This window comes from Tamandua tetradactyla, chromosome 25, assembly GCF_023851605.1.
Source record: "Tamandua tetradactyla isolate mTamTet1 chromosome 25, mTamTet1.pri, whole genome shotgun sequence".
Lineage (NCBI taxonomy): Eukaryota > Metazoa > Chordata > Mammalia > Pilosa > Myrmecophagidae > Tamandua > Tamandua tetradactyla.
This window is the reverse complement of record NC_135351.1, coordinates 42,745,767-42,766,284: the sequence shown is the minus strand read 5'-3', so window position 1 is coordinate 42,766,284 and position 20,518 is coordinate 42,745,767. Positions and strand designations below refer to the sequence as shown.

General features: G+C 40.5%; 1 protein-coding gene across 4 annotated transcripts in view; it reads right to left on the bottom strand.

Annotated features, from left to right (window-relative positions):
* The window catches only part of AIG1 (androgen induced 1), a 202,173-nt gene that overhangs the window by 111,479 nt on the left and 70,176 nt on the right, over nt 1–20,518 (bottom strand). The gene's annotated exons all lie outside the window — the stretch shown is intronic.

Below are 20,518 nucleotides of genomic sequence, written 5' to 3'. Positions count from 1 at the left end.
GAAAAATTTCAGAAATGAAATATTTATTTCATTTTTAAAAGTATGTAATCCATGCTGTCACATTTTATTATTAAAAAAATATATTTTTAAGTCACTTTTTTATAAAACACTTGGTGGTTAGAGCTCAAAGCCAATAATCAGAAAGGTTCCAAAGTTCTCTTCCAACTCAATCATTATAACATGCTGGAAATCTTGGACAGAAACAAAAATTCACCCTTGAAGTCTAAGATGTTATGCAATCCATTGCTTCATAACACACACAACAGACAACAGTAGATTGTGCACCTTGCTTTAATATCAGATTGGTGTTTCTGGGTATTTGGGGTCAACTATTTTCACTATCAGTCGATAAATGCACCAGATGTAAAAAAAGAAAAAAAATCTATTATTAGATCAGAGTTACCTATCATCAGAATCTGAAAAAAAATATGCCTTCCAAGTACAATTGCTAGTTTTTAAATTATCTACAATTTGGATTATTCATTCCATTAGAGACTTCAAGTGTTCAGAAAATAAATGGTAAATGAAGTCAGTGGCAGCTGAATTTATAAGGTACATATTTCCTAGTTACTTTCAATCTTCATTACATTAACTTTCAACATTATCTCTTAAAAACAGTTTGGAATACATATTACATTGCTTTAACAAATAAAAAATCAAGGTTTGCTTCTCACTGATTTTATTAGCATCTGCTAGTATACAAGGCTTCACAAAATGGAACTGCAACTAAAAGCTCATTAATTTTCATACCACTAATTTGTATGATACTATAGATGGAATCTACAATGAGTTCAGTTTTGCCCTGATTTTCTTAAGAAAGGATTTGCTAAGGAAATTAAAACCTTCTGAGCTGTCATAAGCATAGGCATCAAAAGCACTCAAAAGCTATGTTATTTTTTGTCCTTGGATGACCTCCAGATGGGCTGTTCGGGTAGTTGGGTGGGAGTAAAGTCAAAGTTACCAGAGATTCAGTGGAGGGGCTGGGTCGGTAGAGGCGGTGAGGGGAGGGGCAGGGGGCTGCGGTGGGGCCTGTGAGGTGGGCTGAGGAAGGCTTCTGCGCTTGCAGGATTTCAGCAAAGAGGAGATCTTGGGAGTGGCCGGACGTCAGAGCAAATAGAGAAAGAAGCACAGAGTCCAGCTGGTAAACAAAACCCAGGAGAAGGACAGGGGTGCAGCACACACGTGGACAGAGCCTTCTTCCTGCCTATAAAACGGGGTGCTGAGCACAGCAAGTAGAAACGGCTGGGGTGTCGCTGTGGATAACATGTTGGAAATCAGTAAGAGAAAGCCCCGCAACAGTGAGGGAGGCTGGGTGTTCTTTTGTTTTTATTTTTGGTATAGTGAAAATGTTCTAAAATTGATTGTGGTGATGAATACACAACTATTTGATAATACTGTGAGCCGTTGATTGCATACTTTGGATGATTATCTGGTATAGGAATATCAATGTTATCAATAAAATTGCATAAAAATTGGAAGAGTGAGGGATGGCCCCCCTGAGGTCTGAGGGCAAGGCTCTATAGCGGATCTAACCAGAATATTCTCCTGGCTGCCTGGAGGTCTGTGCACAGCGTTAGAAACAGGGAGCCTGGGGCTTCTCCTTACACAAGATTGGGACCGAGGAAAGGTCAGGGGCTGAGACCCCCTGCATTTAGATAAGGACACCTGTAAGTGGGGACCAGCGATCCTGGGGAGTTCCCTGGGGTAGTTGTGTCTCGAGGCTCCTCCTAAAGCCCCAAGCCCTGATGGCTTTCAAAGCACAAACCTTTAGTATCTCACAGTTCTTGAGGCTAGAAGTCTGAAAATCAAGGTGTGGTGGCCTGAAGCTGTATTTAGCCCAGAAAAGGCCACATTCTTTTAATCCGTTCCTGACAGTGCAAACCTACTGTGGGTGGGAACTTCTGACCTGAGATGTGATCTGACAGGAACGAGACTCTTATGGAGTCCTTCATAAGAGGATAAAGGGAACTAAGAGGTAAAATTATGAAACTCAGAGACACACCCAAAGAAGCTAAGAGAGAGAGCAGCCAGAATCTGAAAGTAACAAAACCCGGGAGAGGAGGCCCAGCAGATGCCACCAGGTGCCTTCCCAGCGGACAGAGGAGCCCAAGCTCGCCAGCAGCCAGTTTTCAGAGTCCAGGTATCTTTGTGTTGGTGCTTTAATTAGGACACTTTTCATGGCCTCAAGTCTGTAAACTTGTAAGCTAATAAATCCCCAGTGTAACAGCCAACTCATTTCTGGTATACCGCATTTCGTCAGCTTTGACAAACCAAAACAGCAGCTGTCAGCAGGCTGTGCGCCACCCAACCCACTTTGCTGTGCTCCGTGCTCAGTCTGTAGGGAGGAGTCCTGTACCTGCCACCGATCCTTGGTGCTCCTTGGCTTGTAGAAGCCTCACCCCAGCCTCTGCCTCTGTCTTCCCTCTGTGCCTCTCCTCTGCTTATAAGGACTCCAATGCATTAGGAACCACCCTACTTCTGTTTGTCTTCATCTTCACTAATCGCATCTTCAAAGGCCTTATTTCTAAATAAGGTCACTCTCACAGAACTGGGGGCTCAGGACCAGAACATGTCTTTTGGGGTACACAGTCCAACCCCTGACATTGGGAAGAGTGACTGCCAATATATTCAATAAGATATCACACGTGAAGGTATTAGCGGAGAAGCTAACACAGCAGACACTCAGTTAAAGACAGCTCACTCCCTGTCCACTTCCTGCTATGTAGACTGGGCCATTCTGAGTGACACTCAGCAGTTTCCATGCCAAGCTCCTTCTCAGCCTGAATGCCATGCTTCACAGGCAAGTAAGAAACATTCGAATATTTGAATGTCTTTCAGTTATTTTTGGTGTTTTTTTTTTGCCTAATTGCTCTGGCTAGAACTTCCAGTACAAGGCTGAATAATAGTGGTGACAGTGGGCATCCTGGTCATTTTCCTAATCTTAGAGGAAAAGCTTTCACCTTGTGGTATGTTAGCTGTGGGTTTTTCATATATACCTTTTATCATGTTGAGGAAGTTTCCTTCTATTACTGGTTTTCTGACTGTTTACCAAGAAGGCAGCTGGATTTTGTGAAATACCTTTATATCATCCACAGAGATTATCATGTGTTTTTCTTTTTTCATTGTATTAATGTGGTATGTTACATTAATTGATTTTCTGATTTCTTACCAACCTCCTGATCATGGTTTATAATTATTTTAATGTGCTGTTGAATTCAGTTTCCTAGCATTTTGTTGAGAATTTTTTGCATCTATATTCATTAGGGATATTGGTCTGTAATTACCTTTTCTATTGGTAATTTTATTTGGCTTTGGTAATAGGATGATGCTGGCCTCATAGAATGAGTTAAAATACTCCTCGGAAATATTTTGGAAGACTTTGAGCAGGATTGATGTTAATTCTTCTCAGAATGTTTGGTAAAATTCACCAGTGAAGCCATCAGATCATGGGCCTTTCTTTGCTGGGAGGTTTTTGATTACTGATTCAATATCTTCACCAGACATTGTCTTGTAGCAATCTTTTATTTCTTCTTGAGTCAGTAAAGGTAGTTGGTGTGTTTCTAGGAAATTATCTATTTCATCTAGATTATCTAATATTTGCTTACAATTGTTCATTTGATCCTTTTCTTATTTAGTTATTATCTTTTTTTTTGCATGGGCAGGCACTGGAATCGAACCTGGGTCTCTGGCATGGTAGGCGAGAACTCTGCCTGCTGAGCCACCGTGGCCTGCCCTCATTGGATCCTTTTATAATTCTTTTTATTTCTGTGCACCCTGTAGTAATGTCCTCCCTCTCAATTCTGATTTTTAGTTATTTGCATCCTTTCTTTTTTTGTCTCTGTCAGTCTATAAAGACTTGTCAGTTTTATTGAACTGCTCTGAGGAACAACTTTGGGTTTATGGTTTCTCCTTTGCTACTTTTTCTCTACTTCATTTCTCTCTGCCCTAGTCTTTGTTATATTTCCCTCCTTTTGCTCACTTTGGGGTTATATGCTTTTCTTTTTCTAGATCCTTGAATTATGAGGTTAGGGCTCTGATTTGAGATCTTTCTTCTTTTTTAATGTAAGCATTTAGAACTATAAATTTCCCTCTCAGCATTGCCTTTGCTGCATTCTGTAAATTTTGGTATGTGTATTTTCATTTTCCTTTGCTTTCAAATATTTCCAATTTTTTCTTTGACAGATTTCTTCATTGACTGATTGTTAACATTAATATATTTGTGAATATTCCAGTTTCTCCTCTGTTATTGATTTTGAGCTTCATTTCATTGTTCTTGTCGAACATACACTGCATAATTTCAATTTTTTAAAAAGACACTGAGACTTCTTCTGTGCCCTAACATGGTTTTCCCAGAGAATAACCCACATGCACTAGAGAAGTATATGTATTCATTTGCTCTTGGTGAAATGTTCTAAACATGTCTGTTGGATCCAATAAGGAAATCTTCTATTTCCTTATTGATCTTCTGTCTGGATGTTCTATCCATTACTGAAAGCAGATTATTGAAATCTCCTACTACAAATATGCAACCATTATTTCTCCTTTCAAATTTGCCAATGTTTGCTTCATATATTTTAAGGTTCTGCTATTTGGTACATACATACATACATATATAATTATTTTTTGCTGAATTTACATAATGTCTTATGTGTCCCTTGTAACACTTCTATCTGATAGTAACACAGCTGCTTCAGCTCTGTTTTGTAACTATTTACAGGGAATATTTTTTCAATTTTCACTTTCAATCTACTGTGTCTCTGAGTTTAAGATGAGTCTTTTTTAAACACAAATAGTTGGATGCTTTGTTTTGTTTTTTATCAATTCTGCCAATCTCTGCCTTTTGACTGGGGAGTTTCATCCATTTACATCTAAAGTAACATTGATGAGAGAGGCGGGGCAAGAGGGTGGTGTAGGGAGGTGTGGGATTTAATCCATCCTCTAGGGCAGCTAGCAAATAGCCAGGAAGTGTTTTCAACAACTGTTGAAGACATAACAACCACATTTGTTTTGATATCAATGTAACTACAATAGCACAGAAAACCACTGTTCCTACACCCCTCAGTATCCTCGACCTTTTGGTGTACTTGTTACAAATTCTGTCTTTATGCATTGCATATCCAAATCCATGGATTTATTATGACTTTTTATGCATTTGCATTTTAGGACCTGTAAGAAGTAAAAATTGGAAGTGCATACCAAATATACAATAGTTTTTATATTTACCCATATGGTTACCTTTACTGTGTGCATTATTTCTCTATGCCACTTTGATCGATTGTCTAGCACACTTTCCTTCCAGGCTGAAGAACTCCCGTTAGCACTGCTTGTTGGCAGGTCTAATGGTGACAAACTCCTCAGCTTTTGTTTAACTGGAATGTTTAAATCTATCCCTCACGTTTTTTTTTTCCCTAGGGGCAGGCACCAGGAGTTGAACCCAGGTCTCTGGCATAGCAGATGAGAACTTTGCCTGCTGAGCCACCATGGCCCACCTTCTCCCTCATTTATGAAAGACTATCTTTCCAGATACACAATATTTGATTGGCAATTATTCTCTTTCAGCACCTGAATTATTTCATCTCACTGTCTTCTTGTCTTCAGGGTTAGTGTTTGAGGATCCCTTGTACATAGTACATTGCATTTCTCTTGCAACTTTAGAACTCTCCCCTTGTCCTTGGAATTTGACAATTTGACTCTGCATAGTTCTTCTCAAGTTTATACTGATTGGGGTTGTATGGGCTTCTTGAACATGTATATTAATGTCTTCCTTTAAATTTCGTGTGTGTTCTGCCATTATTTCTTTGAATACTTTTCCTGCCCTTTTCTCTCTTCTTCTGGGGCTCTCATGTGTGCATATTGGTGAACCTGATGTTCTCTTACAGGTGTCTTAGCTCTACTCACTTTTTCCTTTGTGGTCCTCTGTCACAATCATTTCAATGGCCTTATCTTCTGTTTCGCTGAGTCTTTCTTCTGCCGGTTCCAATATGCTGTTGAAACCTTTTAAGGAATTTTTTTTTTTATTTGAGCACTGGGTCTTTAACTCATATTTTTGTTTTGTTTTCTTTTTAATTCTCTTTTTTTTACTGAGATTCTCATATTGTTCATTCATCATTTTCCTGATATCATTTGGTTCTTATTCCATGCTTTCTTTTACTTCTTTGAACATATTAAGATTAATTTTTTAAAAGTCATTGTTTGTTAAGTTCAAAGTATGGCATTTTTCATTGATGATTTCTGAAATTTTATCTTGTTCCTTTGGACAGGCCATCACTTCCTGTTTATTGTTTGCTTTGTAATCTTTTGTTGCACATTCTGCATTTTACCATTTTAATGAGTTAGTTGAGGGATTTAGTCCCTAAACTGACTCTTTCTGAAATTTGTATTCAGCCAATGATATGACAGAGATTTCATTGAACACCAGGAGCTAACCGAAGTGAACAAAGCAATGCAGAAAACACCTTTCACATTCTCTGTAATTTTGCTGTGTTGGCTGGTGCTCTTTCAGTGTTTAGTTCTTTTATCAAAAAGATAAATCTGAGGCAGAAAAGAGAGGGCTCTCTCTCTTTTCTGAGTCTGTGTCTTGTACTAAACTTTCATTCATGGCATTAGAAGCCCCGCCTCCATCATTTTCAGGAAACCAATGCCCCTTCTACTCCCTAAAAATTAGACTCTCCCCCAACTCTAGGATGCTCTACTGTATTTCCTAATGTTGATAATCATTTGCTGCCAGCCACTTTGACTTCAATGTGTCTTATGCTGCTTGGGCTCTGAGAAAGCTTCTTCTTGCTGCAGGGCCCATCCTGGGAGGGCGAACTAGCCCTGAGTGCAGTTCAGGCTGCCCCCCGACAGACTGGCAGTGACATAGAGAGGCACGATGTGGGCAGGGGGGCGCACTGCCCCCACCCAGAACAGGGTCAGGGCCTAACAATGGGAATGCAACCTGCCTCACACCACGCCCAGGAGAGGCGGGAGAGGCCAGCCACGTCACTATGAACTTCTCCATCGTTTTTAATTTGTGTTTTTTTTATTTAGGATTCATCCAGCAAACTTTTAACTATTTTCTGGGCTCTTGAGGAAGGTCGTGGTTGTTCACAGATTCTTTGGGGAATGGAATCCTTGCTCTCTCTTGGTCTGCTGGAAGTATACAAATTGATTTTTGCACCTCGAATCAAACTTTCATTCCTTGACATCATGTGATCTCATTTTTATATATTGCTGGATTTGATTGGCCGATACTTTGTTAAGGTTTTTCCCATCTCTATTCCTGAGGCATATTGTTCTGTACCTTTCTTTACTCATAATGTCTTATCTAATTTGGTAAAAGGATAATGCTACTGTCAAAAAAATGGGTTGTGACGTGTTTCTCCTCCATTTTATGAAGACCTTGGGCATGATTGGGTATTTCTTTCTTACATATTTGATATAATTCTCCAGTGATGTCATGTGGACTTGCAATTTTTCTTGTGGAAAAATTAATTGCAAATTCAATTTCTTTAGTGGATATAGGGTTATTCAGGTTTTGTACTTTTTAGTCATTTTTGCCTCTTGTGGGATTTTTCCTCCTAATTTAAATCTTTGAATTTATAAATTCATTCTTAATATTCTATTATGGGAATTGGCAAATGCCACAAATCCCTGGAGGGCCAGTTGCTAAACATTTACTGGCCTGGTAATGTTGAAAGCTGTCGATACTCATGAGAAAGGGTCCCAAATGGCATCAGTACCACACAGCCTATGGTGGGGTGGGCATTTAATAGTGCGGATTTTGTCAATGCCCTGAGCCCAACCCTATGTTAAGGGAATTGTGTGGTCATTAAAAGTGAAGTGACTTCCAAGAAAGTAACAATCATCTTTCTATGTGCAACAGTAGAAAGTCAAGAAGCACAGCTCACTGAGCATCTGTCCTTCTAGATAATTCCCAGATACAAACACAGCACAGATGGAAGCATCTCGGCTTCTGGCCCTGATGTCCTCTTGACAGCATGGTCATCAGCAAACCCAAAATGAGTATGAACTGTACCAGCATGACATGGCCAGGACACAGAAACATATTCTCCAGGATGGGGCAAGTGACACTAACACAGACCACTGCTCTCAAGAAGCTGATTCCCTGACCAGCTCTCCCTCACCTTGCATCTTCCGGTTCTCAGCTGCCATGAACTAAGAGAGGGGGAGCATGTTTCAGCCGTCCCCCCCCCCCCCCACCAGCTCCCCAGATGAAACATGTGGGCTACAGTTGCTCACTGAGGCCCCATGGAATCCCCAGACACTGGAAATGAATGCCCAAAGAATGTCAGATTCATGGTTTCTCCCCTTTGTATTGAACTCATGTGGAGCCCGAGAGAAGCTACAATCACAGGCCCTGGTCCACTTCTAAAACCTTGCTTATTAGTGGGAAATTCTTGGGAACTTAGTAAAACCAATCAGATGCTTCAGGGGATTTTGCCATGAGAAACTCTCAAAAGAAGTGTCACTTATCTATGAATTGGTCTATAAAAGCCATTGAACTGGCACCTCCTTGTGACCAGTGACTCACCCCCCATGACCCGTGACTTACCCCACACCCCGCGCACCCGAACCCCCTCACCCACTCCCATTCCCCACGCTCCAGGTGCCCCCCACCTCACCAGCCCCCACTGCACGTGCCTGCCCCCCACCCCCACCCCAAGGGTCGCCCAACCCATCTCCTGTACCCCTTCCAAACACTACCACCCCTCCCTGTTCCCTCCAGGCTGTTACCAGTGCATAAAGGTTGCGGGCACTGACCTCCATTCCTAGGCTGCCCCTGCTCCCTGCCCCCTGCCCATCATGTCCACAGCCTCACCCCGCCCTCCCTGAGCTCAGCACATCCATTTACAGCATTCCAGGCCCACGCATGTGCACGCGTCCCCAGTCACGTCATCCTGCTCTGGGAACCACACGCTGCACCAGTCCTAGAACCCGCACATGCGCACAGCCCTCAGCCTCACTTCCAGCTCTGAGAAAGCGCCGACCTTCACGGTTGGTTCATATCTGCCCCCAATCCACGAAAGCATAACGCTGACCTGCTGCCACAGCTTTACGCATGCGCACAAAGGGCCCCATGACTTAGCCCAGTGCACACCAAGGATACACCTCCCAGACCAGTGCACCCGCACAGCTACATCCTCCCTGGCTGCTGGGTGCCCACGTTCACAAGCAGCAGAGTAATATCCCCAACCTGTGCCCATACCTGCCCTGAAACAAGTCACCATACTGCATGCTCCACCTAGTGTCCTGCTCACTGCTGTACAACCATCCTGCAAACACAGGCCTTAGACTACTGAAAGAAATCACTCTCAAAGTAAATCAATCAAGATATCTACATGCAACAAAGACAGCAGAAGATCACTGAGCATATCATAAGGCAGACAGATATAGCCCTGCCTAATGGCCATATTAAAACACCTGAGGAGACACAGTCATTGGAACAACTAATCAAAGATGTTCGTACAACTCTACTTAATAAAACAAGCAGGATAACAAATGACATAAAGGTGATTAAGAAGACAGTAGAAGAGCACAAAGAGGAATTTGAAAGAATAAATAGAAAAATAGTAGAAACCAGAGAGATTAAAGACTCTGTTGACCAAATAAAAAACATACTAGAGGCACACAACACCAGATTTGAAGAGACAGAAGAGAGAATAAGTGATATGGAGGACAGGATAATTGACTTCAAAGACTCAAAACAGCAAATGGCAAAATGATGGAAAAAATTGAATGGAAACTTAGGGAAATGATAGACAAAACAAAGCACACAATTATAAGAATCATTGCTGTCCCAGAAGGAGAAGATAGGAGTAAAGGACCAGGAAGAGTAGTTGATATAATGGGGGAAAACTTCCCAACCCTCATAAAGGACATAAATATACAGTCAAAGAAACCCAAAGAACACCAAATAGAATAAATTCAAATAGGCCTTCCTCACATACTAATCAGTCTGTCAAATGTTGAAGAGAAGCAGAAAATCCTGAAAGCAGAAAGAGAAAAAAAATCTACTACATACAAGGGAAATTAAACAAGACTGAGTTCAGACTACTCAACTAGCACCCTGGAGGCAAGAAGGCAGTGGTATGATATACTCAAGTTCCTGAAAGAGAAAGACTTCCAGCCAAGAATTCTGTACCCAACAAACTATCCTTCAAAACTGAGGGAGAGATTAAAGTTTTCACAGACAAAGAAGTCCTGAAAGAATTTGTCAATAAGAGATGGGCCCAGTAAGAAATACTAAAAGGAGTTCTGCCAGCTGAAAAAAGAAAAGATAGGTAAGGGAGGCTTGGAGGAGGGCAGAGATTTGAAGAGTACCACTAAGGGTAATTTAAAGAATACAAGGAGAAAGAGGGAAAAGAATATATAGATCTGACAAATAAAATTAAAAAAAGATAAGATGGTGAAATCAAGAAATGCCTTTTCAATAATAACTTTGAATGTTAATGGATTAACTTGCCAATTAAAAGATACAGATTGGCAGAATGGATTAAGAAACATAATCCAGCTATATGCTGCTTACTACAGACTCATCGTAGACACAAGGATAGAAATAGATTGAAAGTGAAAGGATGGAAAAAGATGCTCCATGCAAGTTGTAACCAAAAGAAAACAGGAGTAGCTATACTAATATTGGACAAAATAGACATTAAATGTAAAGACATCATAAGAGACAAAGAAGGGCACTATATTCTAATTAAAGGATCAATTCACCAAGAAGATATAACAGTCATAAATGTTTATGCTTCCAATCAAGGAGCTCCAAAGTACATGAGACAGACAGACATTGGCAAAACTGAAGGGAGTGATAGATGTTTCAACAATAATAGTAGGAGACATCAATACAGCACTCTTCTCGATAGATAGAACAACCAGACAGAAGATCAACAAGGAAATAGAGAAGTTAAATAACTTGATAAATGAATTAGACCTAACAAACATATATAGGTCATTGCACCCCAAAGCGCAAGGTTATACATTCTACTCTAGTGCTCATGGAACATTCTCCAGGGTAAATCATATGCTGGGATACGAAACAGGTCTTTATACATTTAAAAATATTGAAATTCTTCAAAGCACTTTCTCTGATCACAATGGGATGAAGGTGGATCTCAATAACCACCAAAGAATGAGAACATTCACAAATATATGGAGATTAAATAAACACACTCTTAAACAACCAGTTAAAGAAGAAATTGCTGGAGAAATCAGCAGCTATATGGAAGTGAATGAAAATGAGAATCCAACTTATCAGAATTTATGGGATGCATCAAAGGCTGTGCTGGGAGAGAAATTTATTGCCCTAAATGCCTATATTAAAAAACAAGAAAGAGCAAACACAAGGACTTAATAGCAAACCAGGAACTTGAGAAAGAACAGCAAACTAACCCCAAAACAAATAAGGAGAAGAGAAATAACAAAGATTAAAGCAGAGATAAATGAATGGGAGAACAAAAGAACAATAGAAAGAATCAATAAAACCAAAAGTTGGTTCTTTGAGAAAATCAATACAATTAATTGATAGTGATGGGTCGCTAGCAAGACTGACAAAGAAAAAAAAGAGAAAAGATGCAAATAAACAAAATCAGAAATGAGAAGGGGTGCATTACCATAGACCCTGAAAAAATAAAAGAAATCATAAGAGGATGCTATGAGCGACTATATGCCAACAAACTAAACAACTTAGATGAAATGGAAAAATTCCTGGAGACAAACAACAAGCTAACACTGACTCAGGAGGAATAGAAGATCTCAACAAACCAATTACAAGTAAAGAGATTCAATTAGTCATCAAAAGCCTTCCTACAAAGAAAAGCCCAGGGCCAGATGGCTTCACAGGGGAATTTTATCAAAAATTCCAGAAAGAACTAACACCAATCCTGCTCAAATTTTTCCAAAAAACTGAGGAAAAAGGAACTCTACCTAACTCATTTTATGACGCTAATATCATCTTAATACCAAAACCAGGTAAAGATGCTATAAGAAAGGAAAACTACAGGTCAATCTCCCTAATGAACATACATGCAAAAATTATCAATAAAATATTAGCAAATCAAATCCAACAATACATTAAAAGAATTATACACCATGACAAAGGGGGTTTATAGCAGGAATGCAAGGATGGTTCAACACAAGAAAATCAATTAGTGTAATACAGCACATTAACAAATCAAAAGCGAAAAATCACAAGATCATCTTGATTGATGCTGAAAAGGATTTGACAAAATTCAGCATCCTATTCTGATAAAAACACTACAAAAGATAGAAATCAAAGGTAACTGCCTCAATATGATAAAGGGAATATATGAAAAACCAATAGCCAGCATCATACTCATTGGAGAGAGACTGAAAACCTTCCCCCTAAGATCAGGCACAAGACAAGGATGCCCACTGTCACCACTATTATTCAACATTGTGCTAGAAGTGCTAGCTAGAGCAATCAGGCATGACAAAGAAATAAAAGGCATCTAAATTGGAAAGGAAGAAGTAAAACTCTCATTATTTGCAGATGATATGATACTATACTTGGAAGATCCTGAGAAATCTACAGCAAAGTTTCTTGAGCTAATAAACAAATTTAGCAAGATGGCAGGATATAAAATTAATGTGCAAAAACAGAAACATTTTTATACACAAGCAATGAGCTAGCTGAGGAGTCAGTTAAGGAAAAAATTCCATTCAAAATAGCAACTAAAAGAATCAAATATTTAGGAATGAACTTAACTAGGGATGTAAAGCACTTGTACACAGAAAACTACTTAAAACTGCTAACGGAACTCAAAGGTGATCTAAATAAATGGAAAGACATTCCCTGCTCATGGATAGGAAGGCTAAATATAGTTAAGATGTCAATTCTCCCCAAACTGATCTATAGATTCAACACAGTACCAATCAAAATTCCAACAACCTACTTTGAAAATTTGGAAAAGCTAACTAGCAGATTCACCTGGAAGGGAAAGAGACCCTGAATAGCTAAAAGCATACTGAAAAAGAAGAACAAAGTGGGGCTTCCTAACTTTATTAAAACCTATTATAAAGCCACAGTGGTCAAAACAGCACGGTACTGGCACAAGGACAGAAGCATTGACAATGGAATCAAATTGAGAGTGCAAAAATAGACCACCAAATCAATGGTCAGCTGATTTTTGACAAGGCCCCCAAATCTTCTGAGCCGGGATAAAATAGTTTTTTCAATAATTGGGAATGGAAGAACTGGCTATCAATAGCCAAGAGAATGAAAGAGGACCCCTATTTTACACCCTACACAAAAATTAATTCAAAGTGGATCAAACATCTAAATATAAAAACTAGCACCATTAAGCTTCTAGAAAAAAATGTAGGGAAACATCTTCAAGACCTAGTAATAGGAGGTAGCTTCCTAAACTTTACACCCAAACACAAGCAACAAAAGAAAAAAAACAGATAAATAGGAACTCCTCAAAATCAAATGTTTCTCCACTTCAAAAAACTTTGTCAAAAAGGTGAAAGAGGCAGCCAACTCAACGGGAGGAAATATTTGGAAATCACATATCAGACAAAGAGTTGATTTCCTGTATACACAAAGAAATCATAACAACTCAACAACAAAAGAACAAACAATCCAATTATAAAGTGGGCTAAAGATATGAAAAGGCATTTTTTCTGAAGAGCAAATACAGATGGCTCAAAAGCACATGAAGAGATGCTCATTCTCACTGGCTATAAGGGAAATGCAGATCAAGACTACAATGAGATACCACCTCACACCTATAAGAATGACTGCTATTAAACAATGAGGAAACTATAAATGTTGAGAGGATGTGGAGAAACTGGGACACTTATGCACTGCTGGTGGGAATGTATAATGGTGCATCACTATGGATGGCTGTTGGTGGTTCCTTAGGAAACTAAATATTGAGTTGCCCTATGACCCAGCAATAGCACTACTTGGTATATACCCAGAAGAGCTGAAAGCAATGGCACAAACAGACATTTGCACATCGATGTTCATAGCAGCATTATTCACAATCGCCAAAAGATAAAAACAAACTAAATGCTCATCAACAGATGAGTGGATCAACAAAATGTGGTATATACATGCGATGGAATAATATGCAGCAGTAAGATAAAATGACATCCTGAAGCACATGACAAGATGCATGAGCCTTGAGGACATAATGCTGAGTGAAATTAGCCAGACACAAAAGGACAGATACTGTATGATTCCATTTTTAAGACCAGCATAAAGGTATAATCAGAGGCTTATAATACAGAATACAGGGGACTTAGATATATATATAGAAGCTAGAGGTGGGTGAACCGTTAGCTAATGAGGTTGAGCTCCACTGTAAGGAAATAGATAGGAGTGAAGGTGATTCTCTAGTGGGTCTAGAAATAATATACCATATTGAAGATGAACAAGATTGAAAGGGGTTGTATAGTGGGACTACGTGTCCCACTGACTCACACTAGAAATATGAACGAGTTCTTGTAAGAATTACTTCAAAGATATGATTCTTGTATAAAGAGTGTCTAAGTTCAGGGTACAGGGGGAAAACTGCTATTGCACGCTATGAGTTACGTTCAAAAGGAAACCATCAGCACTACCACAGCAACTGCAGGGGTAAATAATGTGGTGAAGGACAAGATTTAAGAGGAGGTTTAGATTTCCTATTTGACCAGGGTGTGTTTATCGGTTTTCGGTCTCTTGGGAACAATGAAATTATTTAAAATTGAGAATGTTGATGGACTGTGGACTTTGGACCCTCTACATAATGCTCAATGAATGCAGGTGGCTGAAGGATGCACTGACGGAGACGTAGACTGGCGAACGATGGTGTATACTTATGAACAAAGGTTGTGCTGCTACAAAAAGGAACAAAGTTGTGAGGCATACAATGATGTGAATGAACATGTGGGACATTTGGTGAGACAAAATAAGCCAGAAACAAAAAAACAACGATGGTATGGTTACCTTTAGAAAATGCTTATAAGAAAACAGGGGCCTAGTTTGTAAGCTTTTAGAGCAGACACATTAAGTCTGGAGTGGTGATTATTATTTCTGGATTTTGAGAGGCTGTTTTATATATAACCTGATATTTAGAGATAAGAATGAAGCCAAACAGGTTCGGGTTAAAGTAATTCAGAACATAGGGGTAAGGAAGACAGTGTCTATATCATAGAACCACATATACTCTTTGAGACCAATGGAAGAAAGTTTTATTTGATCTGGAACTGAAATTTTCTGTATTGCATAATCTAATTCAACCTATCTGTTCTCATTTGAACAGCTGAACCACAGGGAACACAGAATGAAAAAGAGGTCCTTTAATCTTGTACAGATTATTGTAATGCCTGGAAACATTCTAGAGTAGATAATCAAAAAGTATTGGCAAAGTTCCCTGACGGGGAGTACGGACCTTCCCAGGAATGTGGGACAGAAATCCTAGAATGAGCTGGGACTCAGCATCAAGGGATTCAGAAAATCTTCTCGACCAAAAAGGGGAAAAGGGAAATGAAACAAAATAAAGTGTTAATGGCTGTGAGATTCTAATCAGTGGAGAGGTTATCCTGCACGCTATTCTTACGCATTATATAGATATCACCTATCTAGTTAAGGTGTGATGGAAGGGCTGGAGGGAACTGCCTGAAAATGTAGAGCTGTGTTCAGGTAACCATGTTTCTTGAAGATGATTGTACGATGATATGGCTTTTGCAATGTCACTGTGTGACTGTGAAAACCTTGTGTATAATGCCCCTTTTATCTACCTTATTGACAGACGAGTAAAACATATGGATTAAAAATAAATATTAAGGGAACAGATGTTAAAATAAATTTAGTAGATTGAAATGCTAGTGATCAATGAAAGGGAGGGGTAAGGGGTATGGCATATATGAATTTTTTTCTGTTTTCTTTTTATTTCTTTTTCTGAATTGATGCAACTGTTCTAAGAACTGATCATGATGATGAATATACAACTATGTGATGGTATTGTGAGTTACTGATTATATATCAAGAATGAAATGATCATATGGTAAGAATGTTTGTGTTTGTAGGTTGTTATGTTTAACAAAAAACAAAACAAAACAAAACAGAAAACAAAAAACAAAGGAAAAAGTAATCTGGGGCCAGAAGCTAGAGGGCTCTGAGATCCAGCTTAAGAGGTTTTAGAATAGATGAGATGAAAAATATTTCTCTTTTTTGTTATATATTGTCTGTCCATTTGACCTCTGAAAAAAAAAAAAAGGTCCCTGAGGGAGGCGAGAATGACTGTGGAAGTATTAACCTTACCATCAGGTAAGGGAATCCCCTGACACTGTGTCAAACTTTAGGAACACCCAAATGAATAGGCCATGCCCTTGATCAGGAGGCTCACTCTTGTGACGCTTATGTAGGTAGCATGGAAGCTTAGACTACCTGTAGGCATGCCTAGGAGTTCCTTCTGGAGGACCTCTGCTGTGGCTCAGATGTGGCCTCACTCTCTCTAAGCCCAACTCTGCAAGTGAAATCACTGCCCTCCCCCCTACATGGGATATGACATCCGGGGGTGAAAGTCTCCCTGGCTACATGGGAGAGCACTCCCAGGGATGAATCCAGACCTGGCACCGTGGGACATTGTTAAGAAATAAAATGTTCCCTGACGGGTATGTAAGGAGGGAAGCAAGGGGAATGGGAGAGTTCAAGCCGCTTCTGAAATTCTAGTCTGCTCCTGGCACCGTGGGATCAACTATTCCATCCTGACCAAAAGGGGGAAAAGAAGGGTAATTAATAAAGGATCAGAGGCAAAGAGAGCTCAAATAGAGTCGAGAGGCTACTCCGGAGGCTGCTCTTATGCAAGCCCCATGTAAACTTGCTACCTATCATAACCTGCCAACCCCCAACCAGGACCATTCCAGCCAATCCTAAAGAACACCTAGGGCAATATATAAGATTCCACAAGGGTTCCAGGCACTAGAGTAACTTGCTAGAATCCTACAACCTCCAGATTGGTTCCTGGTCCAGATAAGTCCTGAAACCTAGCCCAGCCTCTCCAGAACATCAGACAGTTCCATCTCCCTACCCCATATTAGTGACAGACCCTTCCAATAGCAAAAATTTAGAATTACCATAGCCCAAACAACCTCAGTGAGAGGCATGGAAAGATCAAAGGTTATGATGGAATTAAACATAGAAGATAGGACTTAACAAATGAATATGAATGCCGAATCATTAAATTGATATCTCTTTTAGTCTCCAGTGTTCTAAAGCAGCTAGAGGTAAAAATTTTAAATTGTGAAACTATAACCTATGACAAAATCAGAAATATGTTCTACAACTAATTGTGGTGCTGTGCTTGGAAATTTATAGCTTTTTTGTATATATGTTACTGTTCACAAAAAAAGAAGCAAAAAAAGTCAATTGTGATGACTTAAATACTTAAAAAAGTATTTAAGCCCTCTAGCCTCCTACATTCTGGAGCAGGTAGGAGGAAAATTATGAGAGGATCATATGGTAGCCCACAACAAACTCTGGGATATGTTCTGTAGTCACTTTTTGAAAAGTACTTTAAAAACTATTGTTTTTTATTTCTTTGCTTTGTATATATGTTATACTATACAATAAAAAAAGTTTTTAAAAAAGACATTGTGCATGATCTCAACCAGAGGAAACTTATTTCTGGAGGAAAAAAATCAAATTCAAAACATAAACTCCAAGCATATGGGAACACTGGAGACCAAACATCTGTCTGAAGCAAAATGGAAATTGAGGGAAGACACACCTGATACAGTGAGAAGATGCATAACCAGGAAACCTGAATTCCAGCTGCACTTCTGCCTCTAACTGTGTGAGTGGATGACACAACCTGCTGAACTTCAGTGTTCTTGTGTAAGATGAGGCTAGGATTTCGCCTAATATGCTCCCTGCTCTGGCTGCAGCATTGAGATGGTGCCTGGCACAGTCAGCCTTGAACATACATCATGGAAAGGGCAGGGAGAGAGGGAGGGAGAGGAGAGAGAAGGGAGGGAAGGTGGTGGAGAGACAGGGAAGAAAGGAAAGAGGGAGGAAAGGCAGAAGGGGAGGGAGGAGTAAGGTGGAGGGCAGAGAAAAGGGAGACTGGTTTGAGGAAGGGAGGGAAGCAGGGAGGGAAGGAAGGAGGGAGGGAGGGGGGAGGGAAGAAATAAATTATACATATTTAAATCCTTTAGCTTCAATGTGACAGGATCCCAAGAAGTTATTTTACCTTTTGAAACTAGCAGGTCCACTCTCAGACTTGACTAAATGCCGACAGCAAAAAAATTAAATTCTGTTACTTTGCTTCCAGATTTCCTTCCCAGGACTCACTCTCCCTAGGACTCTTTCCATGCTGGTGCAGAATTCACTGGAATAGTTTGAGATGCTCGCCATGTGACTTCTCATTCCACACCCAGGAGGGAGTGGCTGTGGCCTGCTGCCCTGGCCTCACCTTCCCACAGCCAGGCAGAGGCGGGCCGTGTCTGACGGCCTCAATGCGCCATGCTCCTCGCTCTGCTGCAGCTGGAATTCTTCTACTTGGGATTCTTCCCAGATTACCTTGAAACTGGAATCTCCTTTGAGGGAGTTGGAAAGCACATGTTGATAGTACGTCTTTTTCATAGCCTCCAAGCCACCATTTTTGGTACAATTTTTAATTAATCCATCTTAGTGATCTCTACTGACCTTAGAATGTGAGAATAATCCCAACTTTCCTTCCAGCTTCAGCTTGTCCATCCTCTCGCTTACTCCCCAAACTCCAACTGGCATTTTGGTTGTTCTCCAAAGCCATGACTCTCACACAAGAGCATTTTCTGTTGTGGTTGATGCTTCTGTTCCTTCTGGTCTGGCTTGAATAACACCTCTTCCAGGAAGACTTCCCTGACTACCCTATTTAAGATATATGCCTCAGCTCCATTATTTTCTTTCATAGACTCTGACAGGTAATGGGCTCATTTTTGTTGTTGTTCAATTGTTTACTGTCTGACTCTCTGTGAGAAAGACCAAGAGTTTGTCTTGTTCACTGCTGCTTCCCCGCCGTGGGGCATACAGGACTCATGGATAAAATGTGTGGAATGAACGAGTGAAAGCACAATGCTGCTTCCATAGGCGGCAGACACCCACCTCCCACAGGAACAAGGGCCCTACGTGCCTTCCATTTTCTTCCCTTTGGCCTAAATATCTCCTTTATGTGCCCACATTTTTAGGGCCTTCAGCCTGTGGGGAGAATATGCTCTCCCTTATGAAGTCAACCTTCCAGCCCGCCCCTTCTCAGCTTTCCCAGTAGCTAGTTCTTCCTTTACACAGTTGAAGAGTCATCCTAAAATAATCCTGTTCTGAACATATGGTTCAAGAAGGAAGATGAAAGCCTCATGCCACTGGAGTCAAGCAAGAGGAGAACTAGAAACAGAAAGAACATGGACACAAGAAAGAGGCATGCATGATGCAACAAGGCTCCTTGGCCAAGGCTGCTGGGGTCAGGAACAGGAATTGGGGGCAAACGCAGAGGCTGCCGGGGTCAGGAACAGGCACTGGGGGCAAATGCAGAGGCTGCTGGGGTCAGGAACATGCACTGGGACCAAGTGCAGAGGCTGCCGGTGTCAGAAACAGGCACCAGTGGCAAACACAGAGGCTGCTGGGGTCAGAAACAGGCACCAGGACCAAATAAAGAGACTGCTGGGGTCAGGACAGGCACTAAGACCAAGTGCAGAGGCTGCCTAGGGTTAAGAATAGGCAATAAGCTGGGAAGGCTCTGACCTCAGGAATAGGGTTCTGCTGCTGTCTGGTCACTGGAGAACAGAGGGTCTCTCTGGGTGGCCCTCCAATGGGCACATCTGATGACTTTCTTAGGAAGGAGCTCTGCAAAGCTCTGGTCTGATTGGCTTCATTGTCAGGGGTGGTGATGTAAGTGTGGAGGTGGGCTGCAAAGCAGCTCTGCAAGATGCCCGTGTGGGGTACAAAGGTGGGCAGTGAGGTGCCGGGGTGACAAGCTGAATGTCTGCTCAGCCTCGCCGATGACCAGCTTCTTGTCACCATGCCAATGGGCAGTGACCAAAAGGAGTCAGGGAGAATCTCTGGCTCAGAAAGACTAGGATGATCAGGGATGAGTAATCATAAGAAAGAAAAAGCACGGGACAAATTCACAGATCCCACAAAAAGAGAGACATAAAGAGGACTATGGCAAAAATAAATAAATAAATAAAAAGGCCAATGAACAACACAAACCAGAAAAATTATGCTACAAATTAGAACAATTTATGATCAACTCATTTTCCAATAAAGACATTAAAGAAAAGAAGTCAAAGCCAAAAAAATTTTAAAAACTGAGATTAAAAAAGAGAAGAGAGAGCCAGAGAAGAGGGTAAAGTGAGTGGACAGAAGTTCAGAAATAAATAAAACATAAAGAACATTCCATGTAAAACTGAGAGGCATGTTAGAAGCAGCTAAAGGGAAAACAGCCATGGTCAAAGGGTGCTGGGGTTTAGCTTTCTACAGAACTGTACACCAGACACAGTGGAAAAGCCTTTCTGCTGCAAAACACTA